The following is a 17,775-nucleotide window of genomic DNA, read 5'->3' as shown; positions in this document are numbered from 1 at the left end:
AATGAAATGAAAATTCACCAATCTTCCTGAAATGAACATGTGCCAAAAAGAAATGTTGGTGTTACATACCCTGAAAATTTCAAGGAGATTGGTAAAAGATTGAGGGAAGTAGGGCAGTTTAAAGTAGAAAAGAAAAAAAATCTCTTTGAGTCATAATAGTTCTGATAATTTTCACTGGCGAGTATTTTTCTCCATGTTTCCTGGTGAAATTAGCATTTACCTAGTTACAAACTTGATTATTTCTATTTCCTTTGATCTTTTACTTGATGGAATAGATTTTCTTTTTTAAAAATTCCCTTCTGTTTATTTTTAATTAATATTTTTTCATCATATTATAACATATAGGGCAGGCACCTTAATTCCTAATGCAAGCATGCTCACTAGAATCTCCCTCCCCCGGGACGTACTAAACCAAAGGACACTGAATGGCCATTGCAATGCATTGTGTCATTCCGAATGGCCATAGGAAATCATTGAAGGAGTTTAGGGATCAACTACAAATCAAAATACTTGTGCCTGTGTGCAGCATACGGGCCATTCCAATGGAGCACGCCTGCAGCAAAAACTCTCAGGATGCTTAGTTTATTATTACAAGCCTTTATGAGAATTTTGGGGCTTCCCCTGATTTTCTGGGGCTGCCAGATAGCGCCATGCTTTCCTATGGCCATTCTGAAGAAACCTCATGTGCCTGTGCGAAGTGTAGGCGCCGTTCCAATGGACCACGCTTGCAACAAAAACTCTTAGGATGCTTACTGTGTTATTACAAGCCTCTATGAGAATTTTGGGGCTCCCCCTGATTTTCTGGGGCTTCCAGATAGCGCCATGCTTTCCTATGGCCATTCTGAAGAAACCTCATGTGCCCGTGTGCAGCGTAAGGGCCATTCCAATGGAACATGCCTTTAGCAAAAACTCTTAGGGTGCTTAGTGTGCTCTTACAAGCCTCTGTGAGAATTTTCGGGCTTCCCTTCTTTTCTCTGTGCCTGCTTGTGACATCCTAATGCTTTCCTATGGCCATTCTGAATGACACCCCATATTACGGCTATGCGCAAGGGGCAAGTTCAATGAAACATGTATCAAGCACAGAGTTTTAGGATGCTTGGGTTGCTAATTTCAACCTCCTCAAGCATTTTCAGCTTCATCTGGTTCTTAAGGGGCTTGTGGTATCATTCCCATGTATCCCTATGGCTACTTTGAAATGTAGGCCTGCATTGTTGTGAGGAGAGGGTGCTGGGGGGGGGGCATATGTAAACATGGTAATAATCTTTGGCAGGTTTTGGCAACCTCTCCTCCACTTATTTTGGTCTTTTTGAACTGGTGCCTATGAAGCATTGCATGAAACTGCAGTCACTTTCTCTTTATTGTATTCTGTTTTCTTTTTATGTTTGGAGATGATCCCTAGAAACCACTGTGTTGGGGTCATAGGAATTGTTCCCCAAAACCACTTCGTTAGTTTGTATTTTGATTCTGTGTGGTTTTCTATGAAAACTAAATGTTTAACTCCTTTAAGTATTTTAATTTGTAGATGATCCCTAAACTCCTTCAATGATTTCCTATGGCCATTTGGAATTACACAATACATTTCAAGGGCCATTCCGTGTCCTTCAGTTTAGTCCTTCAGTTTAGTATGTCCCCCCTCCCCCTCCCTCCTGCCTCAGCTAGATTAGAATGGCTAGATTGGAAAATGGCTCACACCTAAAGCATAGACATGTCCTCTCAGAAGTAAGTTCCATTGCGTGTAATGGTCGTACTTGCTGGGATTACAGACTTTTTAATATTGCCTGGAACCTTGGCCAGGAGGAGTGAAAGAAGCTACTGAGATTTTCCTCTCCTTTCCAGTACAATAATCCTACAGTTAACAACTTGCTTACTGTGTGTGTGTGTGTGTGTGTTCTTTTATTCTTCATTTGATCATTGCTGCTGCTTGATTTTCAATTCAATCCAAGACATGTCTACATAGAAGTAAATTCTGTTGAATGCAATGAGTCTCACTCCCATGCACTAATTTGAAGGGGAGTGTGGATGTTGTTGTAGTTCTCTCTGAGAACTCTGTGTATTTAGGGACCATGGCTTTTTATGCGTGAAGGGTTTAATCTTCATTTATTTATTTATTTATTTATTTATTACATTTTTATACCGCCCAATAGCCGAAGCTCTCTGGGCGGTTCACAAAAATTAAAACCACAAAAAACATCCAACAGGTTAAAAACACAATTACGAAATACAGTATAAAAAGCGCAACCAAATAAAACCACACAGCAAAGTTGATTATAAGATTAAAATACAGAGTTAAAACAGTAAAATTAAAATTTAAGTTAAAATTAAGTGTTAAAATACTGAGTGAATAAAAAGGTCTTCAGCTGGCGACGAAAGCAGTACAGTGTAGGCGCCAGGCGGACCTCTCTGGGGAGCTCGTTCCACAACCGGGGTGCCACAGTGGAGAAAGCTCTCCTCCTAGTAGCCACCTGCCTCACTTCCTTTGGCAGGGGCTCACGGAGAAGGGCCCCTGTAGATGATCTTAAGGTCCTGGTAGGTACATATGGGAGTTGGCGTTCCTTCAGATAACCTGGCCCCAAACCATTTAGGGCTTTAAATGTCAATACCAGCACTTTGAATCGGGCCCGGACCTGGACTGGCAGCCAATGAAGCTGGAAAAGGACTGGCGTAATGTGATCTCGCCGGCCAGTCCCTGTTAGTAAACGGGCTGCCTTGTTTTGTACCAGCTGAAGCTTCCAGACCGTTTTCAAAGGCAGCCCCACTTATAACGCATTGCAGTAATCCAAGTGAGAGGTTATCAGAGCATGGATAACTGTAGCTAGGCTATCTCTGTCCAGATAAGGGCGTAGTTGGTATATCAACCTAAGCTGATAAAAGGTGCTCTTTGCCACTGAGTTCACCTGTGCCTCAAGTGACAGTTCTGAATCCAAGAGCACCCCCAAACTACGGACCCAATCCTTTAGGGAGAGTGCAACCCCGTCCAGGACAGGGCAAACATCACCTCGCCGGACAGATGAACCACCCGCTAACAGTACCTCCGTCTTGTCTGGATTGAGTCTCAGTTTGTTAGCCCTCATCCAGTCCATTACCGTGCTCAGGCACTGGTTCAGAACAGTCACTGCCTCACCTGGGTTTGATGAAAAGGAAAGGTAGAGCTGGGTATCATCCGCATATTGATGACAGCTCAGTCCACATCTCCGGATAACCTCCCCCAGCGGCTTCATGTATATGTTAAACAGCATAGGGGATAAGATAGAGCCCTGTGGAACCCCATGGCTTAGGAGCCATGGCACAGAGCAATAATCCCCCAGCACCACCTTCTGGAATCGACCATCCAAGTAGGAGCGGAACCACTGCAACGCAGTACCTCCAACTCCCAGCTCAGACAACCTATCCAGAAGGATACCATGGTCGATGGTATCAAAGGCCGCTGAGAGGTCCAGGAGAATCAACAGGGTCGCACTCCCCCTGTCTCTCTCCCGACAGAGGTCATCCCACAGGGCGACCAAGGCAGTTTCCGTTCCAAAACCAGGCCTGAAACCCGATTGAAATGGATCTGGATAATCCGTTTCATTCAAGAGTGCCTGGAGTTGTCCTGCAACCACCCGCTCAAGCACCTTGCCCAGGAAAGGGATATTAGCCACCAGCCTGTAGTTGTTAACATCCTCCGGGTCCAGATTAGGCTTCTTCAGGAGTGGTCTAATTACCGCCTCTTTTAAAGGGGCCGGCACCACTCCCTCTCTCAAGGAGGCATTTACAACCTCCTGGACCCAGCCGGCGATCCCCTCCTTATTTGATGTAATGAGCCACGAGGGGCAAGGGTCAAGCACACAGGTGGTCGACCGGACTTGGCCAAGCACCTTGTCCACAACCTCGGGCCTCACTAACTGAAACTCATCCAATAAAACTGAACCGGATGGCGCTCTGAACGCCTCTACTAGTGGAGCTGCATTAAGTGTGGTGTCCAATTCATGACGAATCTGAGCGACTTTATCTTCAAAGTGCTGTGCAAACTCGTCACAGCGTGCTACCGAGGGTTCCACCATCTCTCACCCTGGCCCAGAGTGTAACAGGCCGCGAACCACCCGGAAAAGCTCCGCCAGACGACACTGAGAAGACGCAATGCTGGTGGAAAAGAACTGCCTCTTTGCCACCCTCACCGCCACAGAGTAGGCTCGATAGTGAGCTCTAACCCGTGTTCGATCAGACCCAGCACGAGTTTTCCTCCACCTGCGTTCTAGCCGTCTCCCCTCTTGCTTCATTGCCCTCAGCTCAGGTGTATACCAAGGAGCTGACTGGGCTCTGCCTACTTCTTTTTAAAAAATTTTTGATGTATTTGATTTAAAAATAATTTTTCTTCCCTGAGTCCCTATCTGACTTCATATTGCGACGCAGTCACTTATGGAGCCTTAGAGCTGATCAGAAGGGAGGGGGCTCAGGAAAAGAACCCCTTTGCACTGGGAAAGTGGGTGAGAAGGAGGAAAATTTTCCCCTCCTTTGCCCACCCCACTCTGGCAATGTGGCTTCGGGGCAACATTTGGAGCTTTTTATATCTGTCCCACCTAGTCATGTGCGTCTGGTGAGTTTGGTTGATTTACCTCATTGGGAAGCTGCCGTTACGGCCCGTTTTGTGCAATATGGACTTTTGCCCGGAATGGGTATCGGAACATGGTTTCGGGGCAACATTTGGAGCTTTTTATATCTGTCCCACCTAGTCATGTGTGTCTGGTGAGTTTGGTTGATTTACCTCATTGGGAAGCTGCTGTTACACCCCGTTTTGCACAATACAAACTTTGGCCCAGAACGGGTATCGGAACGTAGTTTCTTTCGACGTTTTGTGGCTTACTGCTTCCCTGCCATGGAGTTATGCATGACTGGTGAGTTGGGTTGATATTGTTCATTCAGAAGTGGTCGTTGTTTTGGGAGCTTTGGGGTTAATAGTGATATAATATTTCAATGGTTTTAGTCCTAAAATATTGTTCCAAAGTGTTGCTAACACATGCCACTGTTTTTGGTATGGTTTTTTTAATATAATGAAGTCGTTCCGGCCTGTTCCGTTCCGGCTTTTACACTGTCCCGCTTTTTATTCAAACTACAAGTGTAAGGGCACATCTAAACGGGCTCTTTACACTGAGGTAAATGTGCAGATTATCGTTTTTGGACACATGACGCAGCCGCCAATCCACTGCGGCAGCGGCTTTTACTCGTGATAATGTGCATATTTGGATTTCCATTTTACCACAACTTTTAGGCTAACCTCCGATGTGATTGGCTGATTTCCCTCCTTTTCAACTATCAGCTGCTTGCTTCCTTCCCACCATTTTCAACTTGAATTTGACAACAAAGATGGAGAACGGGTAGCAAGCGAGCCGTCCCCATTCGCCCTCGTCTGCTGCCTCGTTTGTTTCCCCGGTGTGTGTGTACGTGTGTGTGGGTGCATGTGGCTTTACTTCACTGGAGGTATTTAGCTGCATCCTGTGTTGTGGACACTAAAAGATCTCCATCATCCCTTCTGACTCCATGATTCTTAAAATATTAAGAATATTTTGCCTATGCAACGTTTCCTTGCACGGCAGTCCAGCCCCACTTGAAGTCCTTCCCCTTGCTCAGCTGTTTAAAGGTACAGGTGCCTGGAATAAATCTCGCTCTTGTTCTGTTCCACTCATCTTTCCCCTCCTTGCTCTGTTTTTAATGTGAGTGCTTGCCAGCTGTGTGAGAGAGGGAAGGGTCAGGCTTGCAGGAAGTTATGGTTGTAGTGAAGCTGTGTCATAGCCTCTCAGGTTTCGCAGGGCCAGAAATAAAACCACTGGAAAGAGGGGGAGGGGGGAAGAAGCTTGTTGTGAATGCAGCTGAAGCCTACCAGAGGCTAGAGAGGGCTTTAAAAAAACAACAACCACAACAACAACCATTTGTATATATGGAGAACCTGGTGAAATTCCCTCTTCATCACAACAGTTCAAGCTGCAGGAGCTATATTAGAGTGACCAGATTTAAAAGAGGGCAGGGCACCTGCAGCTTTAACTGGTGTGATGAAGAGGAAATTTCACCAGGTTCTCCATATATACAAATGACACCTGCTGAAATTCCCTTTTCAATACAACTGTTAAAGATACAGGAGCCCTGTCCTCCTTTCTATATGGTCATCCTAGGTTAATTGCCCTTAAGAAGCCAGACTTTCGTGTTCAGGTGTAGTTTATTGTATGTAGAAAGCTATTCTAATAAAAACCTAAATAAAACTCAGGTTGTTGATTGGGAACAGGGAGGGCTGAGGAAAAATAATGATGCAATCTTAGGCATGTTGAGACAGAAATGAGTTTTACAACTTCCAAGCCAGCTATGCTGGTTGGGGAATGCTGTGGGTTGTAGGACTTATTTCTGTCTAAATGTGCCTAGGATTGCATCCTATGTCACAATACAAAAGGAAAAACATTTACTACTGTGTGATTCAGACTCTCACACTATTCTACCTCACAGGGGTGTTGGGACAAAGGATGCACATGAGCTTCTCTTCCTCCTGTTTGTGTGTGTGTACATGGACAAGCAATCCCCTCAGCATGACCAGACCCTACCACAAGAAAGCTATGGAATTGAATGGGAGTGAAAATTTAGTTCATAAGCAGTCCTGTCTTTCCTCGAGGGCAGGGAGTTTTGCTGCCTGAAATCTGAGAAGCAGACTCAGCCTGGTTCTATCAGGTATGCTTTAGGGTGGATTGCTGCATTGAGCAGGGGGTTGGACTTGATGGCCTTATAGGCCCCTTCCAACTTTACTATTCTATGGGCGTTACTAGACGAGGCTCTAGCGCGCGTTACCTTCCGCAGTCACGTCGAGGCTTCCAGATGACGTTCACGAGGATCCGCCGTTATCCCGCGGTGAAGCCTCTTTCTCCCGACTTTAAAAAAGTGAGTTTTAGGGCGCCTTTTCCTGCTGTCCCGCGGTAATTCGGAGTACGTGTGGGAGGATGTGAGGTCACTGCGGTCGGCACTGGTCAGGAAAAGGCGTGCTAAGGGGGAGTGGTCAGCGGCTTCGGTCAAGCCGCCTCCGCCATTTGCGCGCAGTCCGCCAGCTGGGGCAGCGCGGCGGAGCGGCTTTTTTTTTTTATTTCCCCAGTGACAGTTTGCGCAGGACCGGAGGACCGGAAAAGTGGCTGGTGACTCCTTGCGGTGGGCAGCTACCGTGGCCGCATAATGGCGGTGCTGTACGCTGCCTGTTAGTGTGGGTACCAGGCTGGCAGAGGGCAGAGCTGTTTGTGGGCTGCTGCCATGGCTACGGCCAGATGTGGGTTGGCTCCTTGGGATGGGGCACAGGGCACAGAGGCGGTCATCGCCGCCGACACCTCAGAGGCATGATGGGAGATGTAGGCACAGAGTGGCCATGCAGACGATTGACCTCGGGTCATATGACACCCGCCACGACCCCCATCAGGAAGTGAGCGCATCAATGTTGACCCTCAACAGCACCAGCAGCACTTCAGCTGGCACTGGCACTGCCGCCGCTGCCGCCGCCAGGGCTGGCGGCGGCATCGCTGACGGCTGCGCAAGTTTGCGGTCTTTCGGACGTGCGCAAACCGTGCAGCGAGCGAAAAAAAAAGCCGCGGCAATCAGGCCGGTGTGGCTGCGCAACCGTTCTCGCGGCGGCAGCAGCACAACCGGCGCAAACTTCCGCCACAAATTGAAGGCAGGTGTGGAGCATGAGGCGTCACGGCTGAACGGGAAAAGCCGCTTTCACCGCTCCTCAACGACGGAACACCCGGTAGGTCTAGCAACGCCCTATGATTCTTCCCTCCCTTTTGAGATAAGACGAATCCTAGGGTGACCAGATACAAAATAGGGCAGGGCTCCTGCAGCTTTAATCATTGTGATGAAGAGGGTATTTCACTAGATGCTGCATGCATAAAAATGACACCTGCTGAAATTCTCTTTTCTATATAACTGTTAAAGAAACAGAAGCTCTGTCCTCTTTTCCATATGGTCACCATATACAACTTAAATTTTTCAGATTTGTTAAAGAGATTGTGACATTGCAGTTTGATAATGCACACAAAACAGTATATTGCATTGGGTGGAATCTGGTGCAGTTAATTCTGTCTAAGTCAATAGACTTCAATAGTTTTGTTACAACTAAAGCTGCAATCCTATCAATGTTTAGACAGAAAAAATCCTACAACTCCCAGCATTCCTCAGCTAGCCTTGCTGTCTAATTTTTTTTCCTGTCTAAACCTGCATAAGATTGTGACCTAAATCTGTTTACTCACAGCTAGCTCTGCATTGGTTAGAACTCACTGAGTTCCATGGGTCTTACTTTTGAGTAAATATCCATGGATTGAAATGCAGCTTATGCAGGTTTGAAACTTGACCATAATCTGCTACTTTAGATCCAAACAAGAAGAAAAAGCATGTAGCATAAAATGAGCTATATTAATTAAAATAGTAAACTGTAATTTATTCTAATATAGAATATTTTCTGTATCATCTTGTGTGCTTTCAGAATTAATCAGGGATTTTTAAACCCAGTAGAACATTTTTTCAAATTGTCTCCAAATACAGACACAAAATAAGAAATGCTTCCTTTTCATGAGGGAGTTATAAAAAGCTTTTATCTCTGGACACTGCCTATTTAAAAGTTCAAATGAGTATCATCAGAGCATAACTCCTATGGCTCATTTATTAATCTGAAAAGTGAATTCAACACATAACTGTAGCGTTGATTTTATATTGGATGTCAACAAGATGGAACATCTTGGCTGACGCTGGCTTGGATAACAACTGTATAATATCCAGTCATCCGTTACACAAAGCCATGAAATTCATTAAACAATAAACCTACGGTTTACAAAACAATGTTAAGGCTCTACAGTTTTTAACCAAGCACCAAAAAGCAGGGAATTGGGAGGTAAGGCTCACAAGCCTTAACACCACATCCTCCCTAAGGAAGAAAAAAGTGCAAGTGAAATTCTCATTCTCCCAAAACAGATAAACCATGAGGACAGGATGGAGAATAGGATATGCAGAGGTGAGCATGGGGTTGTGGAAAACTGATGACGAACAACTTAGGGTCACACACTCCTCTTTTTTTGTTTAGAGCAGCCCTTCCCCAACCTGGTGCCCTCCAAAGGTGTTGGACTACATGGCAACTCAATATGTCCCATGGTCAGGAATGCTTGGACTTGTAATCTCTGTAGATTTGAAAGGGGGCTATTAAGGCCATCGAGTCCAACCCCCTGCTCAATGCAGGAATCCACCCTAAAGTATCCCTGACAGATGCTTGTCCAGCTGCCTCTTGAATGCCTCTAGTGTGGGAGAGCCCACAGCCTCCCTAGGCAATTGGTTCCATTGTCATACTGCTCTAACAGTCAGGAAGTTTTTCCTGATGTCCAGCTGGAATCTGGCTTCCTTTAACTTGAGCCCATTATTCCGTGTCCTGCGCTCTGGGACGATTGAGAAGAAATCCTGGCCCTCCTCTGTGTGACAACCTTTCAAGTATGTAAAGTCCTTTCCAAGTGAGCAGTCTGCTGGGTGAGGTGAAGACAAATGACACACATGGGTTCCATGCTGCATCTAGGAATAGCATCTATGGAACAGGAATGTGCCTTCTTATTAATGATTTTGGATCGTCTTGTGATATCTCCCTTTGTAGCACTTTCCTTTTGAGCCTGCTATGCCTCCGCTTCTCCTAGCAATAAAGATTGCCTTCTCTCTTTACCTTCAGCCTGCCATCCACCCTCCTTTGCTGCCCGGAGAGGGTGTGAGGCTCTCTGTCAATACTTGTGATTGCCTTTTTGTGTTGCTCTACTCATTGCTAATTCCATTTCATAATACCCCTATATACATCCTTTTGCTTGCTTGCTTCATAAACTGGTTGCTTTTCCTGACTCCTCCTCAAAAGGTCCAAGCTGTTCCAGGATGATCAACTGGGTAATTTAGGGTTTATCTTAATCCCCTTTTTACACCCCCACACACAGGGAAACACACACACACACCCAGAGAGAGAGAGAGAGAGAGAGAGAGAGAGAGAGAGAGAGAGAGAGAGAGAGAGAGACTCCTCCCACATACCTGTTTCCCTCGAATTATCCCTACAGCACTAAGCTGTTGGCGTTGTTGTTGCTACCAGGCGGCAAGATCCTTTGCATATCAGGAAGTGGGTTTAAGGAGGGGAATGTAAAAAAATTATTAAAAATCAATGGATGACGCAATCCGATTTAAATTTGTTATGCGTAAGCACTCCTTAATATCTATTACTGTGCCAATTTTGAAGTCTTTATCTTTAAAGCTTACGCAGATGTAAGCATTTGTTTAATGCATATCAAATCCTGCTCTTGCACCCCAGTGGCCGCTCGGATGATACGCTTGAAATCTAGTATCAAAATACGGCGAGTGTTTTGCTTTTATAGCACAATTAAAGCAGGATGCATGGGAGTACTTCACAATAAAAGCAGATTATTAACTGGAAAACTTCGGAGTCCTTTGCATGCAATTCACAGTGATTGCACAGTATAACACTGGTGTGATAAAGCAGAGAATGGGGTGGCAGAATGAGAGAGGGTGCCCATGCCTCCTGCTGCCTTTTGCTCTGACTATTACCACCATGCAGTCCTCAACAGAGCAATGTTCCCAAATTCTGCACTAAATGGAAACAAATGGAAAGGGCTGTATTGGAGTCTGAGAGAGAGATGAGGACAGCATCAGAGAGCTGAGCTGCAGTTATATTTTATGGTGTTTTGGTTGTGCAGTGCCCAGAGTGCTTCAGCTGATGGGCAGTATAAAAATGTTATATGCATTTATATAGCATTTATAAAAATGCTGTGTAATCATGGACATTGCATTGTCCATGTAGTTAAGGACGGTGAGTAGATTCTGCATTCTGCATTTTAAAGCAGTAATTGGGTTGTGTCATTCATAAAATGGAAAATGTTTCAACAATCTTGCTGAAATTTGCATGTGCCAGAAAGAAATGTTGGTTTTACATACCCTGAAAATTTCAAGAAGTTTGAGGGAAGGAGGGCAGCTTAAAGTACAAAAGAAAAAAGAAACCCTCTCTGAATCAAAACGACACTGTAAACATAGGCGGGCGAGAATATGTGCTCATTAAATTTGGAAAATTGAGACCCTTACCCATCAATCCAGTGGTGGGGTCTTCTTCCTCCCTCCTTCTAGTTGGTGGATTGGCTTTTCTTTTTTTAAAATTCCCTTTGGTTGATTTTTAATGAATATTTCTTTGCCCCATTAGAGTGAATACAGAGGTCTTTTCAAAACTTAGCGTGCACATGCTCAGTAGCATCACTCTCCCGCTCCCTCCTGCCTCAGCTAGATGTATGCTGAAAATAAAATGGCCACCTGGCTCCTCTAGCATTTCCTTAGTGGAATCATTCTTTATGATAGTTGATGTTTGCTTTAAGCACTAAGCAGCCTGGTTTCAGACCCTACCACAAGGAAGCTATGGAATTGAATGGGATTGAAATGGGCTTTCTGAGAAACAGACTCAGCCTGGTTCTTGCCTCCCTTTTGAGAGAGGAAGAGTTTTCTGTTCTCTTTTGGAACATTATTTATTTATTCATTACATTTTTATACTGCCCAATAGCTGAAGCTCTCTGGGCAGTTCACAAAAATTAAAACCATGAAAAGCATAATAAAACAACCAACAATCTAAAAACACAAATACAAAATACAATATAAAAAATAGGGGTGTGCACGGACCCCCGCTCTGCTTCACTTCCAGATCCGCAATTTTTGGATCGGCCTGCTTCGCTCCGCCCCTGCTCCGCCCATGTCCGCTCCACTCCGCTCGGAGCTCCGGATCCGGATCGGAGCTCCGTTTCCCCCCCCCCCATAGGCTTGCATTACACTAAAAAAGTAAACAACTTTTTTCTGTGAAAGTTAGAAACCTCAAGTTTGGCATCATGACACCTCATGGAGGTATACACACGCACGCCAAGACTCAAGGCAATCCCATCATCTCCTGATTTTTGGGGAATTTATGAAAATCGGGCACCCCATTCACACCCCTTTTCATAGCTCCGTCAATTTGCACGTTAGAAACCTCAAACTCACCACCATGACAGCTTATCCAGGGATACACATGCACGCCCAGACTCAAGGCAGTCCCATCATCCCCTGATTTTGGGGGAATTTATGAAAATCCAACACCCCATTCACACCCCTTTCCATAGCTCCGTCAATTTGCACGTTAGAAACCTCAAACTCACCACCATGACAGCTTATCCAGGGATACACATGCATGCCCAGACTCAAGGCAGTCCCATCATCCCCTGATTTTGGGGGAATTTATGAAAATCCAACACCCCATTCACACCCCTTTCCATAGCTCAGTCAATTTGCACGTTAGAAACCTCAAACTCGCCACCATGACAGCTTATCCAGGGATACAGATGCACGCCCAGACTCAAGGCAGTCCCATCATCCCCTGATTTTTGGCGGGGCTTAAACCTGCAGACATCTCAATGAGGCCATTTCAAAGGAAATCCCAACATGCCATGAATTGGGGAGTAGAGATAAACCTATATGAATCTTCTTCCACACTTGAAAAATGGATTTGGAACTTCCAAAACTCCAAGTGAGTGCAGGAAGGACTTCTCCCCTGAGTCAAAGGGAAAGGGAAAGGGAAAGAAAAATACTCCGGATGAACGACTGGCTTCGAAAGTGGTGCCGTCGTGAGAGTTTTGGATTCTGGGACCACGGGCTACGCTACTTGGAACATGGACTGCTGGCAAGGGATGGGTTGCACCTCACAAGGGCTGGAAAGAATGAGTTTGGCCACAGCATGAAGAACTTCATCAGGAGGGCTTTAAACTGAATCTTGTGGGGGTGGGAGACGTAAATTTTGAGGCAACAATGGATGAAGGCCAATGCACCACAGTACAGAGAACAGCTCCAACAGAGTCCCAAAATAGTGTCTGCAACAAGGTAGGAACAAAGCCAGACTATAAAACACATGGTCTTCGATGTCTATATACTAATGCCCAGAGCATGGGAAACAAACAGAATGAACTTGAACTCTTATTACATGAAGGCAAATACGACTTGATAGGTATAACTGAAACTTGGTGGGATGACTCCCATGACTGGAATATAGCAATTGAAGGATATAACTTGTTCAAAAAGAACAGAAGAAATAGAAAGGGAGGTGGAGTTGCACTATATGTTAAAAATACCTATCCCTGCACAGAAATACAGGCGGATGAGATTGGGAGCCCCGTCGAGAGCGTCTTGATTAAAATAAATGGGGCTAGGAATAAAAAGAATATGATAATCGGAGTCTACTACCGACCACCCAATCAAGGAGAAGACGAGGACGAAACTTTTGAGAAACAAATTGCCAGTGTTTCAAGGAAGTGTGATGTAGTAGTGATGGGGGACTTCAATTACCCTGATATCTGTTGGGAGACCATTACTGCCAAAAGCGGCCCTTCCAAGAAATTCCTGACATGTATGGGTGATAACTTTCTCCTACAGAAAGTGGTGGAAGGAACTAGAGGGTCAGCAATCCTTGACTTGTTATTGACCAATAGGGATGACTTAGTGGATAAAGTGGCAGTTACGGGAACTCTGGGGGAAAGTGACCACGTCATACTTGAATTCTTGATTATGAAGGAGACAAAAGTCGAGCGTAGCCATACACGTACTCTTGATTTTAGGAAAGCTGATTTTAATAAACTCAGAACTATAATAAGTAAGGTCCCGTGGCAAGGGAGCCTAAAAAGAAAAGGAGTGCAGGATGGGTGGGAGTATCTAAAAAATGAAATTTTAAAGGCACAGTTACAAACAATTCCAACAAGGAGAAAAGATAGAAGACAACAGAGGAAACCAATGTGGCTCCACAAAAAGCTTATTGATGAACTGAAAACAAAAAGGGATACATATAGGAAGTGGAAGGAAGGCCAGGCTACAAAAGAAGAGTACAGACAAGTGGCGCAGAAGTGCCGAAATGGCGTCAGGAAGGCTAAAGCTGTGAATGAGCTGAGATTAGCGAGGGATGCTAAAAGCAATAAAAAGGCTTTCTTCAGATACGTGAGTAGTAAAAGACAGAGGAAAGAAATGGTGGTTCAACTGCTTAATGAGGATGGCAAATTGATAACAGACGACAAACAAAAGGCTGAAGTGCTCAATTCCTACTTTGCCTCGGTCTTCTCCCAAAAGCGGATCTATGACCCCCCTGGAAAAAGTGAAGCAGAAGTTGAGGGGGCAGGATTGCAGTTTGAGATTGATAAACAAATGGTCAAAGAACACCTAATTTCCTTGAATGAGTTCAAATCCCCAGGGCCCGATGAACTGCATCCAAGAGTAATGAAGGAGCTAGCGGAAGAACTCTCAGAACCTTTGTCTATTATCTTTGCAAAATCATGGAAGACGGGTGAGGTGCCGGACGACTGGAGGAGGGCTAACGTTGTCCCTATCTTCAAAAAGGGCAAAAAGGAGGAACCTGGGAACTACAGACCAGTCAGCCTGACATCCATCCCTGGGAAAATTCTGGAGCAGATTATAAAGAAGTCAATCTGTAAACACCTTGAAATCAATGCAGTGATTACTAGAAGCCAACATGGATTTGTCAGGAACAAATCCTGTCAGACTAATTTGATCTCATTTTTTGATAGGATAACCTCCCTTGTGGACTGTGGGAATGCTGTGGATGTCATATATCTTGACTTCAGCAAAGCTTTTGACAAAGTACCACATGACATTCTGATTAACAAACTAGCTAAAAGTGGGCTAGATGGAACAACTATTAGGTGGATCCACAGTTGGCTACAGAATCGGACTCAAAGAGTACTTATCAATGGAACCTTCTCAAACTGGGGAGAGGCAACGAGTGGGGTGCCGCAGGGCTCAGTCCTGGGACCAGTGCTCTTCAACATTTTTATTAATGATTTGGACGAGGAGGTGCAGGGAACGCTGATCAAATTTGCAGATGACACCAAATTGGGTGGGATAGCTAATACCCTGGAAGACAGAAACAAACTTCAAAGTGATCTTGATAGGCTGGAGTGCTGGGCTGAAAACAACAGAATGAAATTTAATAGGGATAAATGCCAAGTTCTACATTTAGGGAATAGAAACCAAATGCACAGTTACAAGATGGGGGACACTTGGCTCAGCAATACTACAAATGAGAAAGATCTTGGAATTGTTGTAGATCACAAGCTGAATATGAGCCAACAGTGCGATATGGCTGCAAGAAAGGCAAATGCTATTTTGGGCTGCATTAATAGAAGTATAGCTTCCAAATCACGTGAGGTACTGGTTCCTCTCTATTCGGCCCTGGTTAGGCCTCATCTAGAGTATTGCGTCCAGTTCTGGGCTCCACAATTCAAGAAGGACGCAGACAAGCTGGAGCGTGTTCAGAAGAGGGCAACGAGGATGATCAGAGGTCTAGAAACAAAGCCCTATGAAGAGAGACTGAAAGAACTGGGCATGTTTAGCCTGGAGAAGAGAAGATTGAGGGGAGACATGATAGCACTCTTCAAATACTTAAAAGGTTGTCACACAGAGGAGGGTCAGGATCTCTTCTCGATTCTCCCAGAGTGCAGGACACGGAATAACGGGCTCAAGTTAAAGGAAGCCAGATTCCGGCTGGACATCAGGAAAAACTTCCTGACTGTTAGAGCAGTGCGACAGTGGAATCAGCTACCTAGGGAGGTTGTGGGCTCTCCCACACTAGAGGCATTCAAGAGGCAGCTGGACAACCATCTGTCAGGGATGCTTTAGGGTGGATTCCTGCATTGAGCAGGGGGTTGGACTCGATGGCCTTGTAGGCCCCTTCCAACTCTGCTATTCTATGATTCTATGATTCTATGAAAGCCAGACACACACAACATCCCTGCAAGGGGGGCAGGGGAGGAGAGAGGGAAGGCAGGCAGGCAGGCAGCAGACATTTCTTGGGGCATAAGGAAGTGAGCCAAGGATAAGCCAGTAATGCATATAAAATGGAATAAATAAATAAATAAATAAATAAACGAAGGAGGGGTGGAATTAAAAGCAGCAGTGTTGCTGAATAAACAACAAGAAGAACTTTTTAAAAAACGGCTATATCTGTCTTTTACCAGCAATAGGGGGACGTGCCCAGGGGAGGGGGAAGCAGCAGCTGCCAATTTGACTGGTGGTCAACCAGTCTTTTAAGAAGCAAGGCTGTCAGTTCAACTCATGAAAGCCATTGCTTCACCACAACAGAAAAGTGGAACTGTCACTTCAACTCATGATAGGCATTGCTCCACCACTAAGAGAAGTAGACCGCTCACTTCAACTCATGATAGGCATTGCTCCACCGGGTTACTCTCTTTGGAAGGCTCTGATGGCCTTCCAAGTACAGGAGAGAGTGAGGGCACGTCCACATGGGATGCCCTAGGGGAGCTCATCCCCTTGCACCACATCTTTTCAGTTGTTCCCCAAAGTTAGGGTGGGTAGCAGTGCTGTGTTTCTATCTCTTATTATTGGCTTAGTATATGATTTCACAGGTTGTGTTTGTGCATTTGGTGGGGCTACTGTTTTAAAAAACACTGGGAAAAGTCCGTTCAGACTAAGAAAGAGAAGTTCCCAGAATCCCAAGTTACCCGTTTTGCCTATCCCCTCCTCCAACTTTGGGATCATGTGATCATGACCGGGAGTTGACTCTGCCCCTCAGCCCTTCGGAAAAGGTATTTTTCCCGCCGGTTTTTTAAAAAATTCTAGCGTGCGACCCGCACCACGCAGAGAGGTGAGAGTAGTCTCAAAATGACACCCATCCACGACTCTCCAAGCACAAGAATTTTTAGAAAGATAGCTTCAAAAACAACACAGTTATCTGCGATTCTTTTCCACAATGCAATCCTATGGGCGAAATGTTTCAATATGGCAGTAGAAGCGGAACGCGGAAACCGGAGCACTCCGAAAATGGGCGCTTCTCTTCGCCTTGCTTCTAGGGGTCTGCGGTCCGCTTCTACTCCGCCTCTGGGCAAGGCGGAGCAGGCCAATTCGCTCCTGCTTCTGCGCTTCTAATCGGAGCGGAGCACATGCCTAATAAAAAACACAACCAGGATAAAACCACACAGCAGAAATTGATGCAGGTTAAAATACGTAATTAAAACAGCAAAGTTTAAATTTAAGTTAAATTAGGTGTTAAAATACTGAGAAAATAAAAACGTCTTCAGCTGATGACGAAAGGAGTACAGTGTAGGCGCCAGGCAGACCTCTCTGGGGAATTCGTTCCACAGCCGGGGTGCCACAGCAGAGAAAGCCCTCCTCCATGTTTTCCTTTGTCTTTTTGTGAGTATTTTGGGCTCTCTTTCCCCAAGGCCAGTTTGCTTTTTTGCTCACTGGTGAAGCATGGTGTAGAACTCAGCAGAGATCTCTTTTAGCCCTCTTCTGGATCCAGGATCACCTGGTCTTCAGATCTCTCCTTGGAATAGGGAGCTGTACATTCCTTTTAATCCCCCTGACCCCCATACACACACAGAGCTCCTTTCCTTTTTCTCCTAAGAGTTTGGTCCATACCGCTATAAAGTTGAAAGCTTCAAACACTTCATTTAATTAGATTGGGCAGGTGTAAGTTTTTAAGTACAATTTTGAACCCTTTCAAAGTGCTTCTGGGCCTACAGCATTGGTTTTGGCCTAGTCACACTGTTTTTCTAATAAGCTTTAGAAACAGTTAAACTGTAGTGTATTTTGCATAGTGTACATATAGATTTTCTTTCTAATCATTACAGTCTAGAGTGGCTCTTGATGTGTTTTTGGAGGCAGGCCAAACCTTTGTTGTTCTGGCAGGCCTTTGGCAAATAATCTGGACCTCTGTCTATA

Source organism: Elgaria multicarinata, chromosome 7, assembly GCF_023053635.1.
Source record: "Elgaria multicarinata webbii isolate HBS135686 ecotype San Diego chromosome 7, rElgMul1.1.pri, whole genome shotgun sequence".
In the NCBI taxonomy this organism is placed as follows: domain Eukaryota; kingdom Metazoa; phylum Chordata; class Lepidosauria; order Squamata; family Anguidae; genus Elgaria; species Elgaria multicarinata.
The sequence above is the reverse complement of the archived record's forward strand: the minus strand, read 5'-3'. Positions refer to the sequence as shown.